This window comes from Microcaecilia unicolor, chromosome 12 (genome assembly GCF_901765095.1).
Source record: "Microcaecilia unicolor chromosome 12, aMicUni1.1, whole genome shotgun sequence".
In the NCBI taxonomy this organism is placed as follows: domain Eukaryota; kingdom Metazoa; phylum Chordata; class Amphibia; order Gymnophiona; family Siphonopidae; genus Microcaecilia; species Microcaecilia unicolor.
The window spans coordinates 105740630-105758638 of NC_044042.1; positions in this window are offsets into that span (position 1 = coordinate 105740630).

Sequence of the window (18009 nt, forward strand, 5' to 3'; positions counted from 1 at the left end):
AGTCTTTCCGAAAATGAAGGTAATTTGTAACTCTTCTTATTTCTATGGGGATTGAATTCCACCATTTTGGATCCCAAATAACTGAATCCAGCAGATAAACAGACGTTTTTACAGTTAGGTAGATGCAGAAGTAAATAACCTCACATTAATATTCCCTTATCTCTTGTTTGTCCTGTTTGTCTGTCCTAATTAGATTGTAAGCTCTGCCGAGCATGGACTGTCTCTTCATGTTCAAGTGTACAGCGCTGCATACGTCTAGTAGCGCTATAGAAATGATAAGTAGTAGTAGTCTTTGGGATTCCGGAATGGTGCTACTCTTTGGGATTCCGCACGGAATCTTACTACTCTTTGGGGTTCTGGAATCTTGCTACTCTTTGTCCTTATCCTTTATTTGTCCTGTTTGTCTGTCCTAATTAGATTGTAAGCTCTGTCGAGCAGGGACTGTCTCTTCTTGTTCAAGTGTACAGCGCTGCGTACGTCTAGTAGCGCTATAGAAATGATAAGTAGTAGTAGTTGTGTTTCTGGTTGATAACCCAGTCAGGTCTAACATATATTCAGGTGACATTCTTGAAGATTATAGCGCTAGATTTGAAAATTAATCTGGCCCTTTCATATTTTGATTTCCTGTATATCAAGCGAGCTGACATGTTTTGAGCGGTTTTCCCCAATCATGAACCCCCCCCCCCCAACAAACCCCCCACTCCCCCAAAAGAAACCTCCATCTAGAACATAAGAGTAGCCATACTGGGTCCGACCAATATACCATCTAGCCCAGTTTCCCCATATCATGGCAACATTCCATGCTATAAATCCAATTTGCTTCCCCATGTCTGTCTTGATAGCAGACTATGGACTTTTCCTCCAGGAGCTTGGCCAAACCTTTTTTAAACCCAGATATGCTAACTGCCGTTACCACATCCTCTGGCAAAGAGTTCCAGAGCTTAACTGTTTGTTGAGTGAAAAAATATTTCCTCCTGTTTGTTTTAAAAGTATTTCCATGTAACTTCCTCGAGTGTCCCCTAGTCTTTGTACTTTTAGAACAAGTAAAAAATCGATTTACTTCTACTGATTCTACACCACTCAGGATTTTGAAGACCTCAGTCATATCTCCCCTCATATGTCTCTTTTCCAAGTTGAAGAGCCATAACCTCTTTAGCCTTTCCTCATACGAGAGAAGTTCCATCCCCTTTATCATTTTGGTCACTCTTCTTTGAACCTTTTCTAATTCCGCTATATCTTTTTTGAGATATGGCGACCAGACCTGAACATAATACTCAAGGTGAGGTTGCACCACGGAGCGATACAGAGGAATTGTAGTATTTTCAGTCTTATTCACCATCTCTTTCCCAATAATTCTTAGCATCCTGTTTGCTTTTTTGGCCGTCTCCGCACACTGAGCAGAAGATTTCAGTGTAATATCTACAATGACACCCAGATCTTTTTCTTGAGCACCGACCCCAAAGGTAACTGTGATTCGGATTATTCTTTTCAATGTACATCACCTTGCACTTGTCCACATTAAATTTCATCTGCCATTTGGATGCCCAGTCTTCCAATTTCCCAAGGTCTTCTTGCAATATTTCACAGTGTTTTAACAACCTTGAATATTTTTGTATCATCTGCAAATTTAATCACCTCACTCATCTTTCCAATTTCCATATCATTTATAAATATGTTAAATAGCACCAGTCCCAGAACAGATCCCTGCGGCACTCCACTGTTCACCCTCCTCCATTGAGAAAAATGACCATTGAACCCTACCCTCTGTTTTCTTTCCAATAACCAATTCCTAATCCACAACAGAACATTGCCTCCTATCCCATGACTCTTTTTTAATCAGGAGTCTCTCCTGACTTTGTCAAAAGCTTTCTGAAAATCTAGATGCACTACATCTACTGTCTCACCTATATCAACATGTTTGTTCACGCCCTTAAAGAAATGAAGCAAATTGCTGAGGCAAGATTTCCCTTGGCTGAATATTTATCTATGGATTCTGTAATTTAATTCTTTATAATAGTTTCCATTATTTTGCCCGACACTGATGTCAAGCTTTCCAGTCTGTAATTTCCCGGATCAATACTGGAACCCTTTTTAGAAATCGGTGTTACATTGGCCACCTTCCAATCTTAAGGTACTATTGATGATTTTAATGGCAGGTTACAGATCACTAACAGTAGATCAGCAATTTCATGTTGGAGTTCTTTCAGTACCCTAGGGTGCATGCCATCTGGTTCAGGTGATTTACTACTCTTTAATTTGTTGATTTGGATTTAAGTTCCACAGCATCATCATCATCCTTGAAAACCATTTCTGGTACAGGTAGATCTCTTACATCTTCTTCCGTAAAGTCCGAAGCAAAGAATTCATTTAGTCATTCTGGCAGTTGTGTGAATCTATGCTGGCCAAACATTTAGGTGTCACAATAAATGCCCAATATGTTTTGGCATATTAGTGCCAGCATCAGGGGCAAACTAAATGCTGCTTCAAAGACACAGGTCATACCTAAAACAATATAAACAAATAAATACATATACACACCCCCACAGGGTTTTACAGTAGCTCAGATTTTTAAAGAAGTCATTTGCCTTAATCAACCGCTACTTATATCAGCCCCCAAAAGAAAGCTAAATGAGCTGGCCAAATATCCTAATGGGTAATGCAGCAACTTGAGAACCAGGGGAACTGGGTTCAATTTCCACTAGAGGACCGTATGATTCTGAGTAAATAACTTTCCATTGTCCCAGGTACAGAAAAACAATAGCAACAACAAAATTAGATTGTGACCTCATTGTAACATAGTAAATGATGGCAGATAAAGACATGTACAGTCTATCCAGTCTGCCCAACAAGCTGAACTCATTTTACATGGTATGCGATACTTTATATGTATACCCCAGTTTGATTTGTTCCTGCCATTCTCAGGGCACAGACCGTAGAAGTCTGCCCAGCACTGTTCTTGTACTAAAAGTTCCGAAAATTCTGGAATCCTAAAGCGTTACAAGATTCCGGAATCCCAATTAGTAGCAACATTCCATGTAGAACCCCAAAGAGTAACGTAGTAACATAGTAAATGACGGCAGATAAAGACCTGTACGGCCCATCCAGTCTGCCCAACAAGATAAACTCAATTTTACATGGTATGTGTTACGCACGGTTTACAGAAAAGCGCTTTTTTTCTGCGCTGATTTTTTCAGTGTATTACATAGAATTCACCCCTCTTAAGTCCACTGCTTGCAGAGCATCACTGGCCTTCTGATAAATAAGAGATTCAAGTTAAGATCTTGAAGCCGTGTCTAGAGTTCTGCTAAACAGCTGACATTTTATTCCAAATGCTCTGGTGCATTCGTTAAGGTCCCAAGAACGATACCGGTTTATCCCATCACCACACAAATATGGCTGCAATCTAAGAGGCACAGCTTTCAGTTACCAGGCCCGTTACTCTGGATTTCCATTCTAACAAGCTATGAACACTGGCACAGCCATGTTTAGAATGACTGCTCAAAACACGGCAGCTAGGCTCATATCTTGTAAAACTCGATTTGAAAGCGCAAAACCCCTCCGCGAAAAACTACACTGGCTCCCAATCAAAGAACGCATCGCCTTCAAAATCTGCACCCTGGTTCACAAAATCATCTACGAAGAAGCCCCAAGTTACATGACAGACTTGATCAACTTACCAATCAGAAATACATCCGAATCAACACCATCTTATATAAATCTGCACTACCCAAAGCTGAAATCAGGGGTGTAACCAACAGTTTCCATTGGGGGGCCCAGGGGTGAACTGGGGGGGGGACCATGCTTTTTCGTCTTTGCTCTTCCCTCTCCCCCCCAACTGTGTTAAAATTCATATCTTTGTTGGCAAGGATGCCCAAGCCCCACCAGCCAAAGATCCAAAAATGGCTGCTCCCACTGTACATGCCCCAATCCAAAAGCACTCCTGCAAGTATTGTAGAAAGGCTCTTCCTTCCCTGCGTGTACACTATGTAAAATGCCACTGGCACTGATGCATCCCGACCCGGATGTCTCATTTCTGATTTCTACATCTTTACATCTTTTAAAGCCATATGCAGGTTTCAACCTGCCTGAAATGTGCAAGCCTGCTGCAAGGCGATTTTTGATGTCTACAGTCAACTCAAGCAGAGATCCAGGGTCCTCCTGCAAGCAGCTAAGTTTCGATGTCTTGCAAAGAAAAATGATACAAGAAATCATTCTCCGGGGTTGCTAATCCTATATCCCTTGAAGCTTTCCTACAGAAAGGAATAAGGTAGCAGCAGCCGTTGCATAGACTTTCAGGGTGGGTATTTTTTTTTTTTGTATTTATGCATTATTGAAATTTCAATAACAAAATATCAAACAGTGAATTGAATTGACCCACCAAAACCTGGCTAATTGCCTAATGTAATTCAGGAAAAGACCTCAGAAGTCTGTTTTATTCAGGCAAAATCAGCTGCTGTTACCCCAGACACAAGCTCAATTATTTATTTATTTTATTTATTTATTGCATTTCTATCCCACATTTTCCCACCATATGGTAGGTTCAATGTGGCTTACATATTGCTAAAATGCGCTTACAAAAGAAATTTAGATGTTTTGCGTATAATACCTCAGGTACCAAAACTTAGATTGTGAGCCCTCTAAGGACAGAGAAAGTACCTGCGTATAATGTGTACAGTGCTGCCCTCTAGGGACAGAGAAAGTACCTGCGTATAATGTGTACAGTGCTGCCCTCTAAGGACAGAGAAAGTACCTGCGTATAAATGTGTACAGTGCTGCCCTCTAGGGACAGAGAAAGTACCTGCATATAATGTGTACAGTGCTGCGTATGTCTAGTAGCGCTATAGAAATGATTAGTAGTAGTAATACAGATGTACAATGATCGCTTAGTAAGATTGGCATTTTGCAAGAGAGGGTTAGTGTCATTTTTTTTCTATTTCTTAGCATTTCGTGATGTTTGGAGGTGTATGATTTGGCAGATTCTAGGGGAAGGACTTCTTGAAAAGATATGTTTTTAGGTTTTTCCTGAATTGTAAGTAGTTTTCAGTGAGTTTTGTCTTTCGGTAGTGAGTTCCAAAGTTGTATGCCTATAAATGAGAAGCTGGTGTATTTTATACCCTTGCAGTTGGGATAGTGAAGGGTTAGGTAAGATCTTGCTGTTCTTATCACGTTTCTTAATGGAAGATTGATTAAATCAGTCATGTATTGGTCAAAAACCTCAATTTTTCTAACAAACTCTTCAAATTGTTACATTTCAAACTTTTCAACTTGTTGTATTTCAAGAATAATTTAACGCGGGATAAAGACCAGCACAACAATGAAGACAGGGAGAACTGTAAACTATGCCCTATTGAAGATATGAGCGTAGTTAAAGAGCAGCGTTCGCACAAGTATCCAGCATGTACAACTGAATGTATGCCCTGCACGTGTACTGTATGTGCTAGTATTCTAAAATTATATCAATTTCAATCAATCCCAGCGCTATTTTACATCTTTCTTAACTGTCGCAAAACTATAGAAATTGTAACTCACTCTCCATGAGGCACTTGTTTCACATGAGCTTAAGCTAGAATGCATCCGCCCATGAGTTCATTATTTGGAAGCTGTTATTAATTTTGTCTGCAATTTCTGATAAGTTGTTCTTAAACGAAATATATATCGTAATGTCATCAGCGTAAATGTATGGGTTTAGGCCTTGATTGGATAGTGATATGGCCAATGGTAGCATCATTAATTTAAAGAGAAATCGGTAAAAGCGGCGATCCCTGAGGCACTCCACATCCAGGTCTCCATGGTAATGATATGATCGATTTAGATATCATCTGATATGTTCTTGCGTTTAGGAAGCTGTGAAACCAATTCAATACATTTCCGCCAATTCCAAAGTATTCTAGGATGTTTAAAAGAACACCATGGTTAACCATGTCAAACACGCTGGACATATCGAACTGGAGGAGAACATTATTGCCAGTTGCAATAATTTGTTTGAATTTAGTCAGGAGTGTTATAAGAACTGTTTCAGTACTATGATTAGCACGGAATCCAGATTGGGATGCATGTAATACTGAGAATTTGCTTAAGTAATCAGTAAGTTGTTTAGTTACTAGGCTTTCCATTAACTTAACTACAAGAGGGATGGATGCAACTGGGCGATAATTAGTTATATCATTTAATTTTTTTCTTCTGATCTTTGGGAATTGGTGTAAGTAGTATATTACCCTTATCCATAGGAAAGAATCCATGTTGGAGCATGTGGTTTAGGTAGGATGTGAGGTCTATTAGGAAACGTTGAGGGGCAGATTTTATTAAGTGACTGGGGCATGTGTCTAGTTTGCAATGGGATTTGGTGAATCTATTGATTGCTTGGATGACTGTGTCCTCCATTAGAGAATTGAAATTTGTCCATAAACGGTCTACTGGATATTCATCGGTGGTTGACTCCAGGCAATCAATGAATATTTCATAGTTAAAGGAATTAGTTGGTGAGGTGGATCTTAGTTTAATGATTTTTTTCTTTGAAGTACGTGGCTAGATCATTTGCTGATGGGGTATCTGAATTAGTTGAGGTGACCGGTGTAGTATCTAGGAGGTTATGAACAGATTGGAATAACATGTGTAAATCTTTATAATCTGGTCCAATTTTGGATTTGTAATATGACCTTTTAGTCTGTCTGATAGTATATTTGTATGAGTGAACTAGCCCAAAGAAACATATAAAAATTATTATGTGATAGTGGAAACTCATCAGTAAGGGCTCACCCAATCCCAAGAGCTAAACGTGAATTTGCCACAATCACAGGCCACTCAATGTGTTCTCCCTACATAACGGAAGTTTCCACTTAACTAGAGTGTCAATGAAAAATGTGTGTAATTCAAAAACAGTTCACAATCCTTATAAATTATTTCAAATAATAGCAAAAGATAACTATAACAGCTGACAGAATGAGTAGAAAAAGACGCCAAAAAATTGGCTTCTGGGAATTTACCGCCAGCTGATTTCTGTTTATCACCCTCCTCTCACCTACCCACGCCCATCCTATTAGAATATCAATAAATGCTTTGATGTCCCCATGCATACCCCCACCCTCCCACTCTGTCAGACAGTCAAAGTAATGCTTTGATGTTTCTCTCATATATACTATCTGCTACCTCATTTGCTTATTTCCGATCTGAGGAAGAAGGGCAACCTTCGAAAGCTAATCAAGAAATGTATTAAGTTATGTCCAATAAAAAAGGTATCATCTTATTTTCTTTTCCATGTTTTATTTTGTTTGATTTCTATTGATAACCTTAAGAGTGGACTAACACGGCTACCACACCTCTCTACCGTGAGCTAAAAGTGCTACCAAGGCCTAGTAAAAGACCCCTTTATTCGATAACCCATAGCTGGTTAAATGATGAATATCACACTTAACCAGCTATGGTGTAGCCAGTTCCAGAAACCCAGAAATTGAATTCAGGAGCCCAGACAGAGCCCAGCATTGAATTTCCAGGAATAACACCGGTGATGGTCAGCAAAACGCTGAGTGATGCCAGCTGAATATTGACCCCTGAGTGTTTAGGGTTGAACTGCTGCAGTTTGCAGGTTAACTCACAACTCTTTAGAGGACCAAAAGAGTTCTGTCTTGCTTTGGAGCAGAAGTGCCGTCTGCTTGATTTCCGTTCTCATACCATTCGGGAATTGCCTATGTAAGTGGTTCCCAAACCTGGTCCTGGAGGCACCTCAGCCAGTCAGGTTTTCAGGATACCCACAATGAATATTCACCAGAGAGATTTGCATGCACTGCCTCCACTGCATGCAAATCTCTCTCATGAATGCCTCCAGGACCAGGTTTGGGAACGTCTGTCCTATGTATATTCCTCTCCTTTTCGAACTCTGCATTCCTCCAGACGATATTCTGGCCTGCATTACCTTTTCCATAAAAACATATTTTATTTGCGCATTTATAATCCACTTAACCATCAAGTTCAAGATGAGAACAATTACACATTATCTGCAGGTACTTTCTCTGTACCTAGATGGCTCACAACCTAAGTTTTGCACCTAAGGCAACGGAGGGTTAAGGGGGTCTTTACTAAAGATTAGCTTGAGTTATTTTATTTTATTTATTTGTTGCATTTGTATCCCACATTTTCCCACCAATTTGCAGGCTCAATGTGGCTTACATTATGCCGTAATGGCGATCGCCAGTTCCGGAAAGAGAATTACAAGTGGTATTGCTTTAAGACGCATAAATGGTACAGTAGAATACAAAGTGGTATTACATTGAAGTTCTTGACTGGTAGCGTGAATTTTAAAATAAGTTAGATAATCAACTATAGAAAGTTCATTTCCGGCATGAGAAGTCAAGTGGTAGTGCGTATTGCAGCGAGGTTATCAGTCTAAAGAGTTCGGTTTTGTGACGTTCATATAGAGTCTAGTTGTCTAGTACTTAGGATGGGTCATTATGATATGCCTTCTTGAACAGGTTGGTTGTCAGTAGTCTTCGGAAGATTGTTAGGTCGTGCATTGTTTTTATGGCCTTTGGTAGTGTGTTCCATAGTTGCGCGCTTATGTAGGAGAAGCTGGATGCATATGTAGATTTATATTTAAGTCCTTTGCAGCTGGGGAAGTGGAGGTTCAAGAATGTGTGTGCTGATCTTTTTGTGTTCCTAGTTGGCAGATCTATGAGGTCTGACATATAGATCGGGGCATCACCGTGAACAATTTTGTGGCCCAGGGTACAAACTTTGAATGCAATTCATCCTTTTAGTGGGAGCCAGTGTAGTTTTTCTCTTAGGGGTTTAGCACTTTCATATTTCGTTTTTCCAAATACGAGTCTGGCTGCTGTGTTTTGGGCTGTTTGGAGTTTCTTAATGATTTGTTCTTTGCATCCGGTGTAGATGGCATTGCAGTAATCTAGGTGGCTTAGTACCATTGATTGTACCAGACAGCGTAATATGTCCCTTGGGAAGAAAGGTTTTATTCTTTTGAGTTTCCACATTGAGTGGAATATTTTCTTTGCTGTATTTTTCGCATGGCTTTCGAGTGTGAGATTTCAGTCGATTGTAACTCCAAGAATTTTCAGACTGTCTGAAACAGGAAGGGTGTAGTCTGGGGTGTTTATGGTGTTTTCAACTCCTCAGAGGCTCGGATGATCTCCCTGGGAGCTCTTGTGTGTTGCCGTGCTTCCCTACTATGATGCGGTCCGCAGGCACGGCTCCCTTACCTAATATGCCGTCTGATGTGAGATCAGGTGACTGGCTGTTTGCGGCTGCAGCGCACGGGATCGGATGGCCCTGGTGAGGAGTTTGCCTCTGTTTTGCTGGGAGGTAGATGGTGGAGACAGGGGTAAGCATGCCGAATGGTCTCTGTTCAGGTCCCTGTGGGGTGAGGTTCGATTGCCTCTCCCTGCACAGAGGGTGGCCTCTATTCGGCTGGGCTCGATCGTCTTCTGGGCTCTGGCGGGTGCAAGGCCGGATTGGACTTGCAACGGACCCCGTGTGAGCCCTCGTGGGGTGAGGTTCACTTGCCTCTCCCTTCTCAGAGGGCTCGCCGGCGGACGCCGATCGTGTGTGGGCCTCTCCCTTGATGATTGCTCGCAATCGGGCAACGTTCTCTGCAGCAGGGCTCATTTTATTCCTATGGACTATTCTGCAGATAACTTGAGCTACTTTTTAGTAAGAGATCCCCTAAGTGACTTGCCCAAGGTCAAAAAGAGGTCCTTTTACTACGCTGTGGGAAAAAGGGTCCTGCACTGGCGGCAGGGGCCATTTTTCCTGCACGCCAGGGCCCTTGTTCCTGCAGCCAGTAAAACCCCCCCACCATGCGGCCATGTGGCGGGGGGACCTTACCACCACCGCTTGAAGTGGTGATAAGGACTCTTGTGCTAACCCAGTGGTAACCAGGCGGCGCACGGCGATGCCCGATTACCACCAAGTTACTGCCACGCTAGCCATTTCCGGGGTTTTCTTTTTCCCCAGAAATGGCGCACGCTTGGTGCAGGACTACTGCTGGCAGCTATGTTGGGCCAGTGGTAGACCCGAAAGAGCAAGCGGTAAGTCCCGCGCTTTCCCACTCATGGCAGGCTCAATGCGGCTTACATGGGGCAATGGAGGGTTAAGTGACTTGCCCAGAGTCACAAGAAGCTGCCTGTGCCTGAAGTGGGAATCGAACTCAGTTCCTCAGTTCCCCAGGACCAAAGTCCACCACCCTAACCACTAGGCCACTCCTCCACTCATCATATTGATTGTGTTGACCACATCCTCTATCAACAGATTCCCCAACTTTATTATGTGCTGCATGAAAAACAGTCTATAATTCATTTTCAATCTGCTGGTCATTCATGTCAAGGCGCATTCTCTTGTTCTTGTATTTTTTATTTAGGAATTATTTACCGCCTTTTTGAAGGAATTCACTCAAGGCAGTGCACAGTAAGAATAGATCAAACATGAGCAATAGGTAATTACAGCAGTAAAAATATTCAAAAACAATACAAAGTATGGCATGGTATACTAGCAATGTCAACACAGTACGTAATAGAACATTATAATTGGTAGTGAAGGGTAAAGCAAAGATGTAACATATAGAAGGGTAAGAAAGTAGGAAGAATTAGAAACTAAGGTGACTGATTTGAAGAAAGTTGCACATGAGGTCAGAGAGATGGTTAAATATCATCTCAGCTAGGGTAGGAGTGGATAAACATGTCCCGCTGCAGTATGTGCAGCCCGAGTCAATCCTTGTGTGTGTGAGACTAACAAGTTAGTTACTTCTTCCATTAAAGGCTTGGTTGAACAGCCAAGCTTTCACCTGCTTCCTGAAGTAGAGGTAGTCTTGTGTTAAGCAGAGCCTTTCAGGCAATGCATTCCAGAGTGTGAGGGCTACTCCGGAGAAGGCTTGCTTGCGGGTATCACATTGTGTAATGTCTTTTGGAGAGGGTGTAGTTAGTGAAAGTCCTTGGGAGGACCTTAGTGTCCTTGGCGGTATGTGGAGGATCATCCTATTCTTTAGATACTCAGGGCCATTTCCTTTCAGGGCCTTGAAGATCAGACAGAGTTTTAAATTTAGCCCTTTATTGTACTGGTAGCCAATGAAGTTTTTGCAAAAATGGTGAGATGTGGTCACGTCGCTTGCAACCTTCTATGAGTCTTGCTGCTGCATTCTGAATCAACTGGAGCTGGTGCAGGCCCTTTGTAGTCAGACCATTGTATAGTGAATTGCAGTAATCCAGTCTTGATGTTATCATGGCATGCACAACAGAGATAAGATTTACCTTCTCGATGTAAGGAGAGAGGCAGCGTAGCTGTTGCAAATAGTAGAAGCAGCTCTTGAAGGTTGCTTGGATTTGGGGAATCGGAGTAAGTGTTGAATCTAACTGTATTCCAAGGTTATTGATTTGACTTGTGATTTGAGGGAGAGTTCATATTTCCCAAAAGGGATTTTGATGTCAGGTATGTATCCATTTATGTTAGGGACCCAGAGAAGCTCGGTTTTACTTGGGTTCAGGCAAAGTTTGTTGTGTTTAGCCCATTCTTGAATTGATGTTAGACAAGTGATCAGTTTATTCAAGGCTGTAGGTAAGTCAGGTTCAATGAGTAGCTGCACATCATCCGCATAGATGTAGAACTGAGTGTCCATTGACCAAATCAGCTCAGCTAGTGGCTTGAGGTAGATATTGAACAGAATAGGTATTGATCCTTGTGGTACCCAGTGCATTTTTACTAGCAAAAAAGGTGCTGGTACTCAAATGCTAGGCCACCCTTCAGGGGTGAGGTGATCACTGAGGAACCCACCCCACAATAGCCAGGCCCCCTGCAACCAGTCACATAATCTATGACAAGGCAGAATTGGGGTGTAGAGCCTGAGCTCTTTCATTAAAACTTGGGCTCCATGGGTCAATTTTAGCAGACAACGGAAAAGGTGCCGGTACTCAGTACCCCCAAGTACCCCCTCAAAAAAAGCCCTGGCGGAACCCCACGGGTCAGTGTCCATGGTGGTGATGAGTTGCTGCCAAACATTATGGATTGTTGCCTGTCTGATAGGTAGGGTCAAAGGTTAAACAATCATTCCTTATTTAACTGCTCCTTCCCTCTCGGTCATTTTTCTCTCTTCATCAGGGAGTTTTCCATCCCCTTTAACATTTTTGTCACTCTTCTCTGAACCTTTTCTAGTTGATCAGAACTGTACGCAATGCACAGCTGCACCAGGGACCTAAACGGGGACATAATGATATTTGCAGTTTTTCTGTCCCTAACATTCCATTTGCCTTTTTGGAAGCCACATGATATAGGGCTAAAACTTCCCACAACAATGTTTTCTTAGGCAGGGACTCCTAACTTAGGGGCCCTTTTACTAAAGGGTTGCCTCGTGGCAACGGGCTTGCTGTATGGAAGCCTGGAACTACTGCTGGCCCAATGTGGCCACCAGTGGTATTTCTACCTCGAGCATGAGCTATTTCCAGCAGCAAGGAAAATAATTCCTTAATTTCTAGCATGGCGCTAACCCAGTGGTAATTGGGGTTCTTGAGCGCCCTTACCGCCCCCCCCCCAAAGAGTGGCAGTGTTTCCCCCCCCCCCCCCAATGGCCATGTCTTTTTTTCTACTACTACTATTTAGCATTTCTATAGCGCTACAAGGCGTACGCAGCGCTGCACAAACATAGAAGAAAGACAGTCCCTGCTCAAAGAGCTTACAATCTAATAGACAAAAAAATAAAGTAAGCAAATCAAATCAATTAAGGTGTACAGGAAGAAGGAGAGGAGGGTAGGTGGAGGCGAGTGGTTACAAGTGGTTACGAGTCAAAAGCAATGTTAAAGAGGTGGGCTTTCAATCTAGATTTAAAGATGGTCAAGGATGGGGCAAGACGTAGGGGCTCAGGAAGTCTATTCCAGGCATAGGGCGCAGTGAGACAGAAGGAGCGAAGTCTGGAGTTGGCAGTAGCGGAGAAGGGAACAGATAAGAAGGATTTATCCATGGAGCGGAGTGCACGGGAAGGGGGGTAGGGAAGGACGAGTGTGGAGAGATACTGGGGAGCAGCAGAGTGAGTACATTTATAGGTTAGTAGAAGAAGTTTGAACAGGATGCGAAAATGGATAGGGAGCCAGTGAAGGGTCTTGAGGAGAGGGGTAGTATGAGTAAAGTGACCCTGGTGGAAGACGAGACGGGCAGCAGAGTTTTGAACCGATTGGAGAGGGGAGAGGTGACTAAGTGGGAGGCCAACAAGAAGCAGATTGCAGTAGTCTAAACCAGAGGTGAGAAGGGTGTGGATGAGGGTTTTGGTAGAGTGCTCGGAAAGAAAGGGGCGGATTTTAGGGAGTTTTGGCTGCTGCTGTGTGGTAAGAAGAGCCATGGCACATGGCGCATGGCAAAAACAGCCGCAGGTCCCTTTTAAACACAGCTTGGTAAAAGGACCCCTTAGAACCTAACATTTAATTGGGATATTTTCCCTACGTGCATCAGTTTGCATTTTTCTGAATTACACTCTATCTACCATTTTGATGCCCAGTCTCCTGTTCTCACAAGATCCTTCTGCAAAGCCTTACAATCTGCCATTTTAACAAGTCTGAATAATTTGGTGTTATCTGCACATTTGACCACCCTATTCATCACTCCTATCACAGGTCCCAGAACAGACCCTTGAGGCACTCAACTAGTGACCCTTTTCCATATGGATAGCTGACCTACTGTCTATTTCCTGGGCTTTTGCCAGTTTGCAACCCACATAAGGATGTCTGTTTCCTACTCCACAATTCTTTCCTATTCTAAGGAGTTTATCTTGATGGAATTTGTCAAACGCCTTCTGAAAATCCAAATACTGTACCCTATCACATCGACTGGCTCACGGTTAGCTATCTGTTTGTTTACCGTCTCGTAGCTTCATTTTATGTCCACTTGTGTCTCATTTAAAAAAAAAATACATTTCAGGTATGTAAACCTGTGGAGGAGTGGCCTAGTGGTTAGGGTGGTGGACTTTGATCCTGGGGAACTGAGTTCAATTCCCACTGCAGCTCCTTCTGACTCTGGGCAAGTCACTTAACCCTCCATTGCCTCATGTAAGCCGCATTGAGCCTGCCATGAGTGGGAAAGCACAGGGTACAAATGTAACAAAAATAAAATAGATACTATTGGAGATTCTACATGGAATGTTGCAACTATTGGAGATTCTTTATGGAATGTTGCTACTATTGGAGATTCTACATGGAATGTTGCTACTATTGGAGATTCTATATGGAATGTTGCTATTTCACTAGCAACATTCCATGTAGAAGGCTGCGCAGGCTTCTGTTTCTGTGAGTCTGACGTCAGACTCACAGAAGCAGAAGCCTGCGCGGCCACATTGGTGATCTGCAAGGGCCGACTTCTACATGGAATGTTGCTAGTGGAATAGTAGCAACAGTGGAGGAGTGGCCTAGTGATTAGGGTGGTGGACTTTGGTCCTGAGGAACTGAGTTGGATTCCCACTTCAGGCACAGGCAGCTCCTTGTGACTCTGGGCAAGTCACTTAACCCTCCATTGCCGCATGTAAGCCGCATTGAGCCTGCCATGAGTGGGAAAGCGCAAGGTACAAATCTAACAAAAATAAAATAGATTCTATTGGAGATTCTACATGGAATGTTGCTACTATTGGAGATTCTACATGGAATGTTGCTATTCCACTAGCAACATTCCATGTAGAAGGCTGCGCAGGCTTCTGTTTCTGCGAGTCTGACGTCCTGCAGGACGTCAGACTCACAGAAGCAGAAGCCTGCGCGGCCACGTTGGTGATCTGCAAGGGCCGACTTCTACATGGACTGTTGCTAGTGGAATAGCAACAGTCCATGTAGAATCTCAAATAGTAGCAACAGTGGAGGAGTGGCCTAGTGGTTAGTGTGGTGGACTTTGGTCCTGGGGAACTGAAGAACTGAGTTCGATTCCCACTTCAGGCACAGGCAGCTCCTTGTGACTCTGGGCAAGTCACTTAACCCTCCATTGCCCCATGTAAGCCACATTGAGCCTGCCATGAGTGGGAAAGCGCAAGGTACAAATGTAACAAAACAAAAAAAAACCATAAATATATCTCTGCTATTATTGCACAAAACATTACAGATCCTGAATTTTAGCTCACTTTGAAAAGGTAAATACTTAAATCCAAACTAAAAATTTTGTTTAAATAATAAAAAAAAGTAACATTTTTCTTTTGTTCCTCTCTGACAATTTTAATTCCCAGGTGGAGCTTGATAAGTCATTTTCAGTGTCTCTAGTGGGGTGGAGATCCTACTTCATTGTCGGTTCCTTATTTAGCTGGTCTTCTTGCCAGAGGGCTAGCATATCATGCTGTGACCAATACCTGCTCCCCAGATCTGGGGCAAACAAAAGAAGTTCTATAGACTAAGAAAAGCACATCAGCCTTCAAAATTATCAAAGTGCTTCATTACCTATAGATGCCCCCAGCCTGATGACCTCATTCTAACCTCATCAATTGCACGGCTATGGCAAGTAGTGAATGAGCTGCTCATTTGTTATATTGGGTGCCAAAGGGCTGTATAACCCATACCTGCATCTCACACATGAAGTACCTTTGCTTTAATTGCCCTTTAGACATTGTGATCATTACTGATGGGTGTGATTGGCTCTGTCAATGACATCATCAGCGGGAGCCTAGAAGAAACGTTGTACTGCTTAGGCTGTTAACTGGTTCTTTTTTTTAATAAGCACGTTGCACGTTACCTGAGCTTCAGACAGTGATTGGGACTATTGAAAAGCTGTTTAAGAATTGTGATCATTATTGATGGTGATGGGTGAGCTTGGTTCTGCCTCTATCAATGATATAAGCGGGGTTCTTGAAGAGATGCCATACTGCAGAGGCATCACGTCTCAAGTGACGCACCAAAGGAGCTTGCCAAAGGGGCACAACCCTTAGCGTGCCTCTTTGTGGAGATATCTTGAAGTGCAAATTGGTGCAGATTTTGTTGGAGTAGCATATTTGATGGTTCCCCATAGAACCCATCTGGGGTTATAGGTGGCGTTTAAGACAAGGAGTTATGAGTAGGGACAATTGAATGTGTGGAGGAAGAGGTCAACTGGAGACGGTCATTGAGTAGTTCCTCCCAGATTAAAGTGGAATCTATGGGTTTGGGTAAAAGAACTGATAGGGTGAATACTGTTATATAATTTGGGAACATTAATGCATGTTTGGTTGTGAATAAGGTACCCCTGCTTCAGGAACTGATTGCAGTAATAATTTAGATATTCTGTTTATTACTGAAACTTGGTTGCCCAATTTGGAGGGTTCTTATGCGCATTGTTTAACACCCATACACTATGATATTTTACATCAGCCTAAAACAGGCCTTAAACAGAGAGGTGGAGTGAATCTGAACTGGGATTTTCACATCTGATTAATAATTAGGAAGATGGATATGAAAAGTATATTATTAAGGGCTGAACAGCCTCGTAATTATCATGTGTTCCTCTGCTAAGGTGTCATGTCATTTATTTATTACATTTGTATCCCGCACTTTCCCACTCAAAGCAGGCTCAATGCGGCTTACATAGTTAATAGGACAACAGAATATTGTTAGAAAGGGTAAAAATTAAGTATAGCAGAATAATAGGAGAGATGAGTAGGTAGGGATAGGCAATGGAGGGGAGCAGAGTGGGAGATATAGTCTGGATCAATGTCGTTATCGTATGGGTATGTGATAGGTAGGTCATGACACTGTCGTTGAATTTTTGGCAAGTGCTCTTTAAGATTTTAGAATATTATTATTCTGAGACTTTATTTGTCATATGGATGACTTAACATCTCCAATTTCTAATGATTTGATGTTAATTTAGATTAATAGATTTTCTAACAAATAACAAGGGAAACACATTAGATTTCCTATTGGTTCGGGTCATCTTTGTAGACTCTTTTAGCATCTCTGATATTTATTCCTATTAATTTGAAAAGATTGGGCCCAATATTGAGAAAATGTTGAGCTGCTAAATTTAGGCACCTAAATTTGTGCCCTATTTTCAGTCAAATTTAGGAGTATAACTTTTCAAAGGATTCCTAAGCACAAGATCATACCAAGTAATAACGAACGAGAATAGATCACCACAATGGATACCTGAGTGTGGAGTCCCCCCAAGGATCCCCTCTCTCACCAACATTATTCAACCTAATGATGATACCTCTAGCCAAGCTACTAGCCAATCAAAACCTCAACCCCTACATTTATGCAGATGACGTCACATAAATCCGAGGGATTGGAGAATGGCGGAGGTGGTCCCTCTTCACAAAAGTGGTGATAGGGAAGTAGCTGGAAACTACAGGCCGGTAAGCCTCACTTCGGTTATTGGAAAAGTAATGGAAGCGATGCTGAAGGAAAGGATAGTGAATTTCCTGGAAGCCAATAAGTTGCAAGATCCGAGACAACATGGTTTTACCAAAGGGAAATCGTGCCAAACGAATCTCATTGAGTTTTTTGATTGGGTGACAGGAGAATTGAATCAGGGACGAGCTATGGACGTAATCTACTTAGATTTCAGCAAAGCTTTTGACACGGTTCCCCACAGGAGGCTCGTAAATAAACTGGATGGGCTGAAGATAGGACCCGAAGTGGTGAACTGGATTAGGAACTGGTTGACGGACAGACGCCAGAGGGTGGTGGTGAATGGAGTTAGCTCGGAGGAGGGAAAGGTGAGTAGTGGAGTGCCTCAAGGATCGGTGCTGGGGCCGATTCTGTTCAATATATTTGTGAGTGACCTTGCCGAAGGGTTAGAAGGTAAAGTTTGCCTATTTGCGGATGATACTAAGATCTGTAACAGAGTGGAAAACATGAAAAAGGATTTGAAGAAGCTAGAACAATGGTCTAAGGTCTGGCAATTAAAATTCAATGCGAAGAAATGCAAAGTGATGCACTTAGGGAATAGAAATCCACGGGAGACGTATGTGTTAGGTGGCGAGAGTCTGATAGGTTCAGACAGGGAGAGGGACCTTGGGGTGATAGTATCTGAGGATTTGAAGGTGACGAAACAGTGTGACAAGGCGGTGGCTGTATCTAGAAGGTT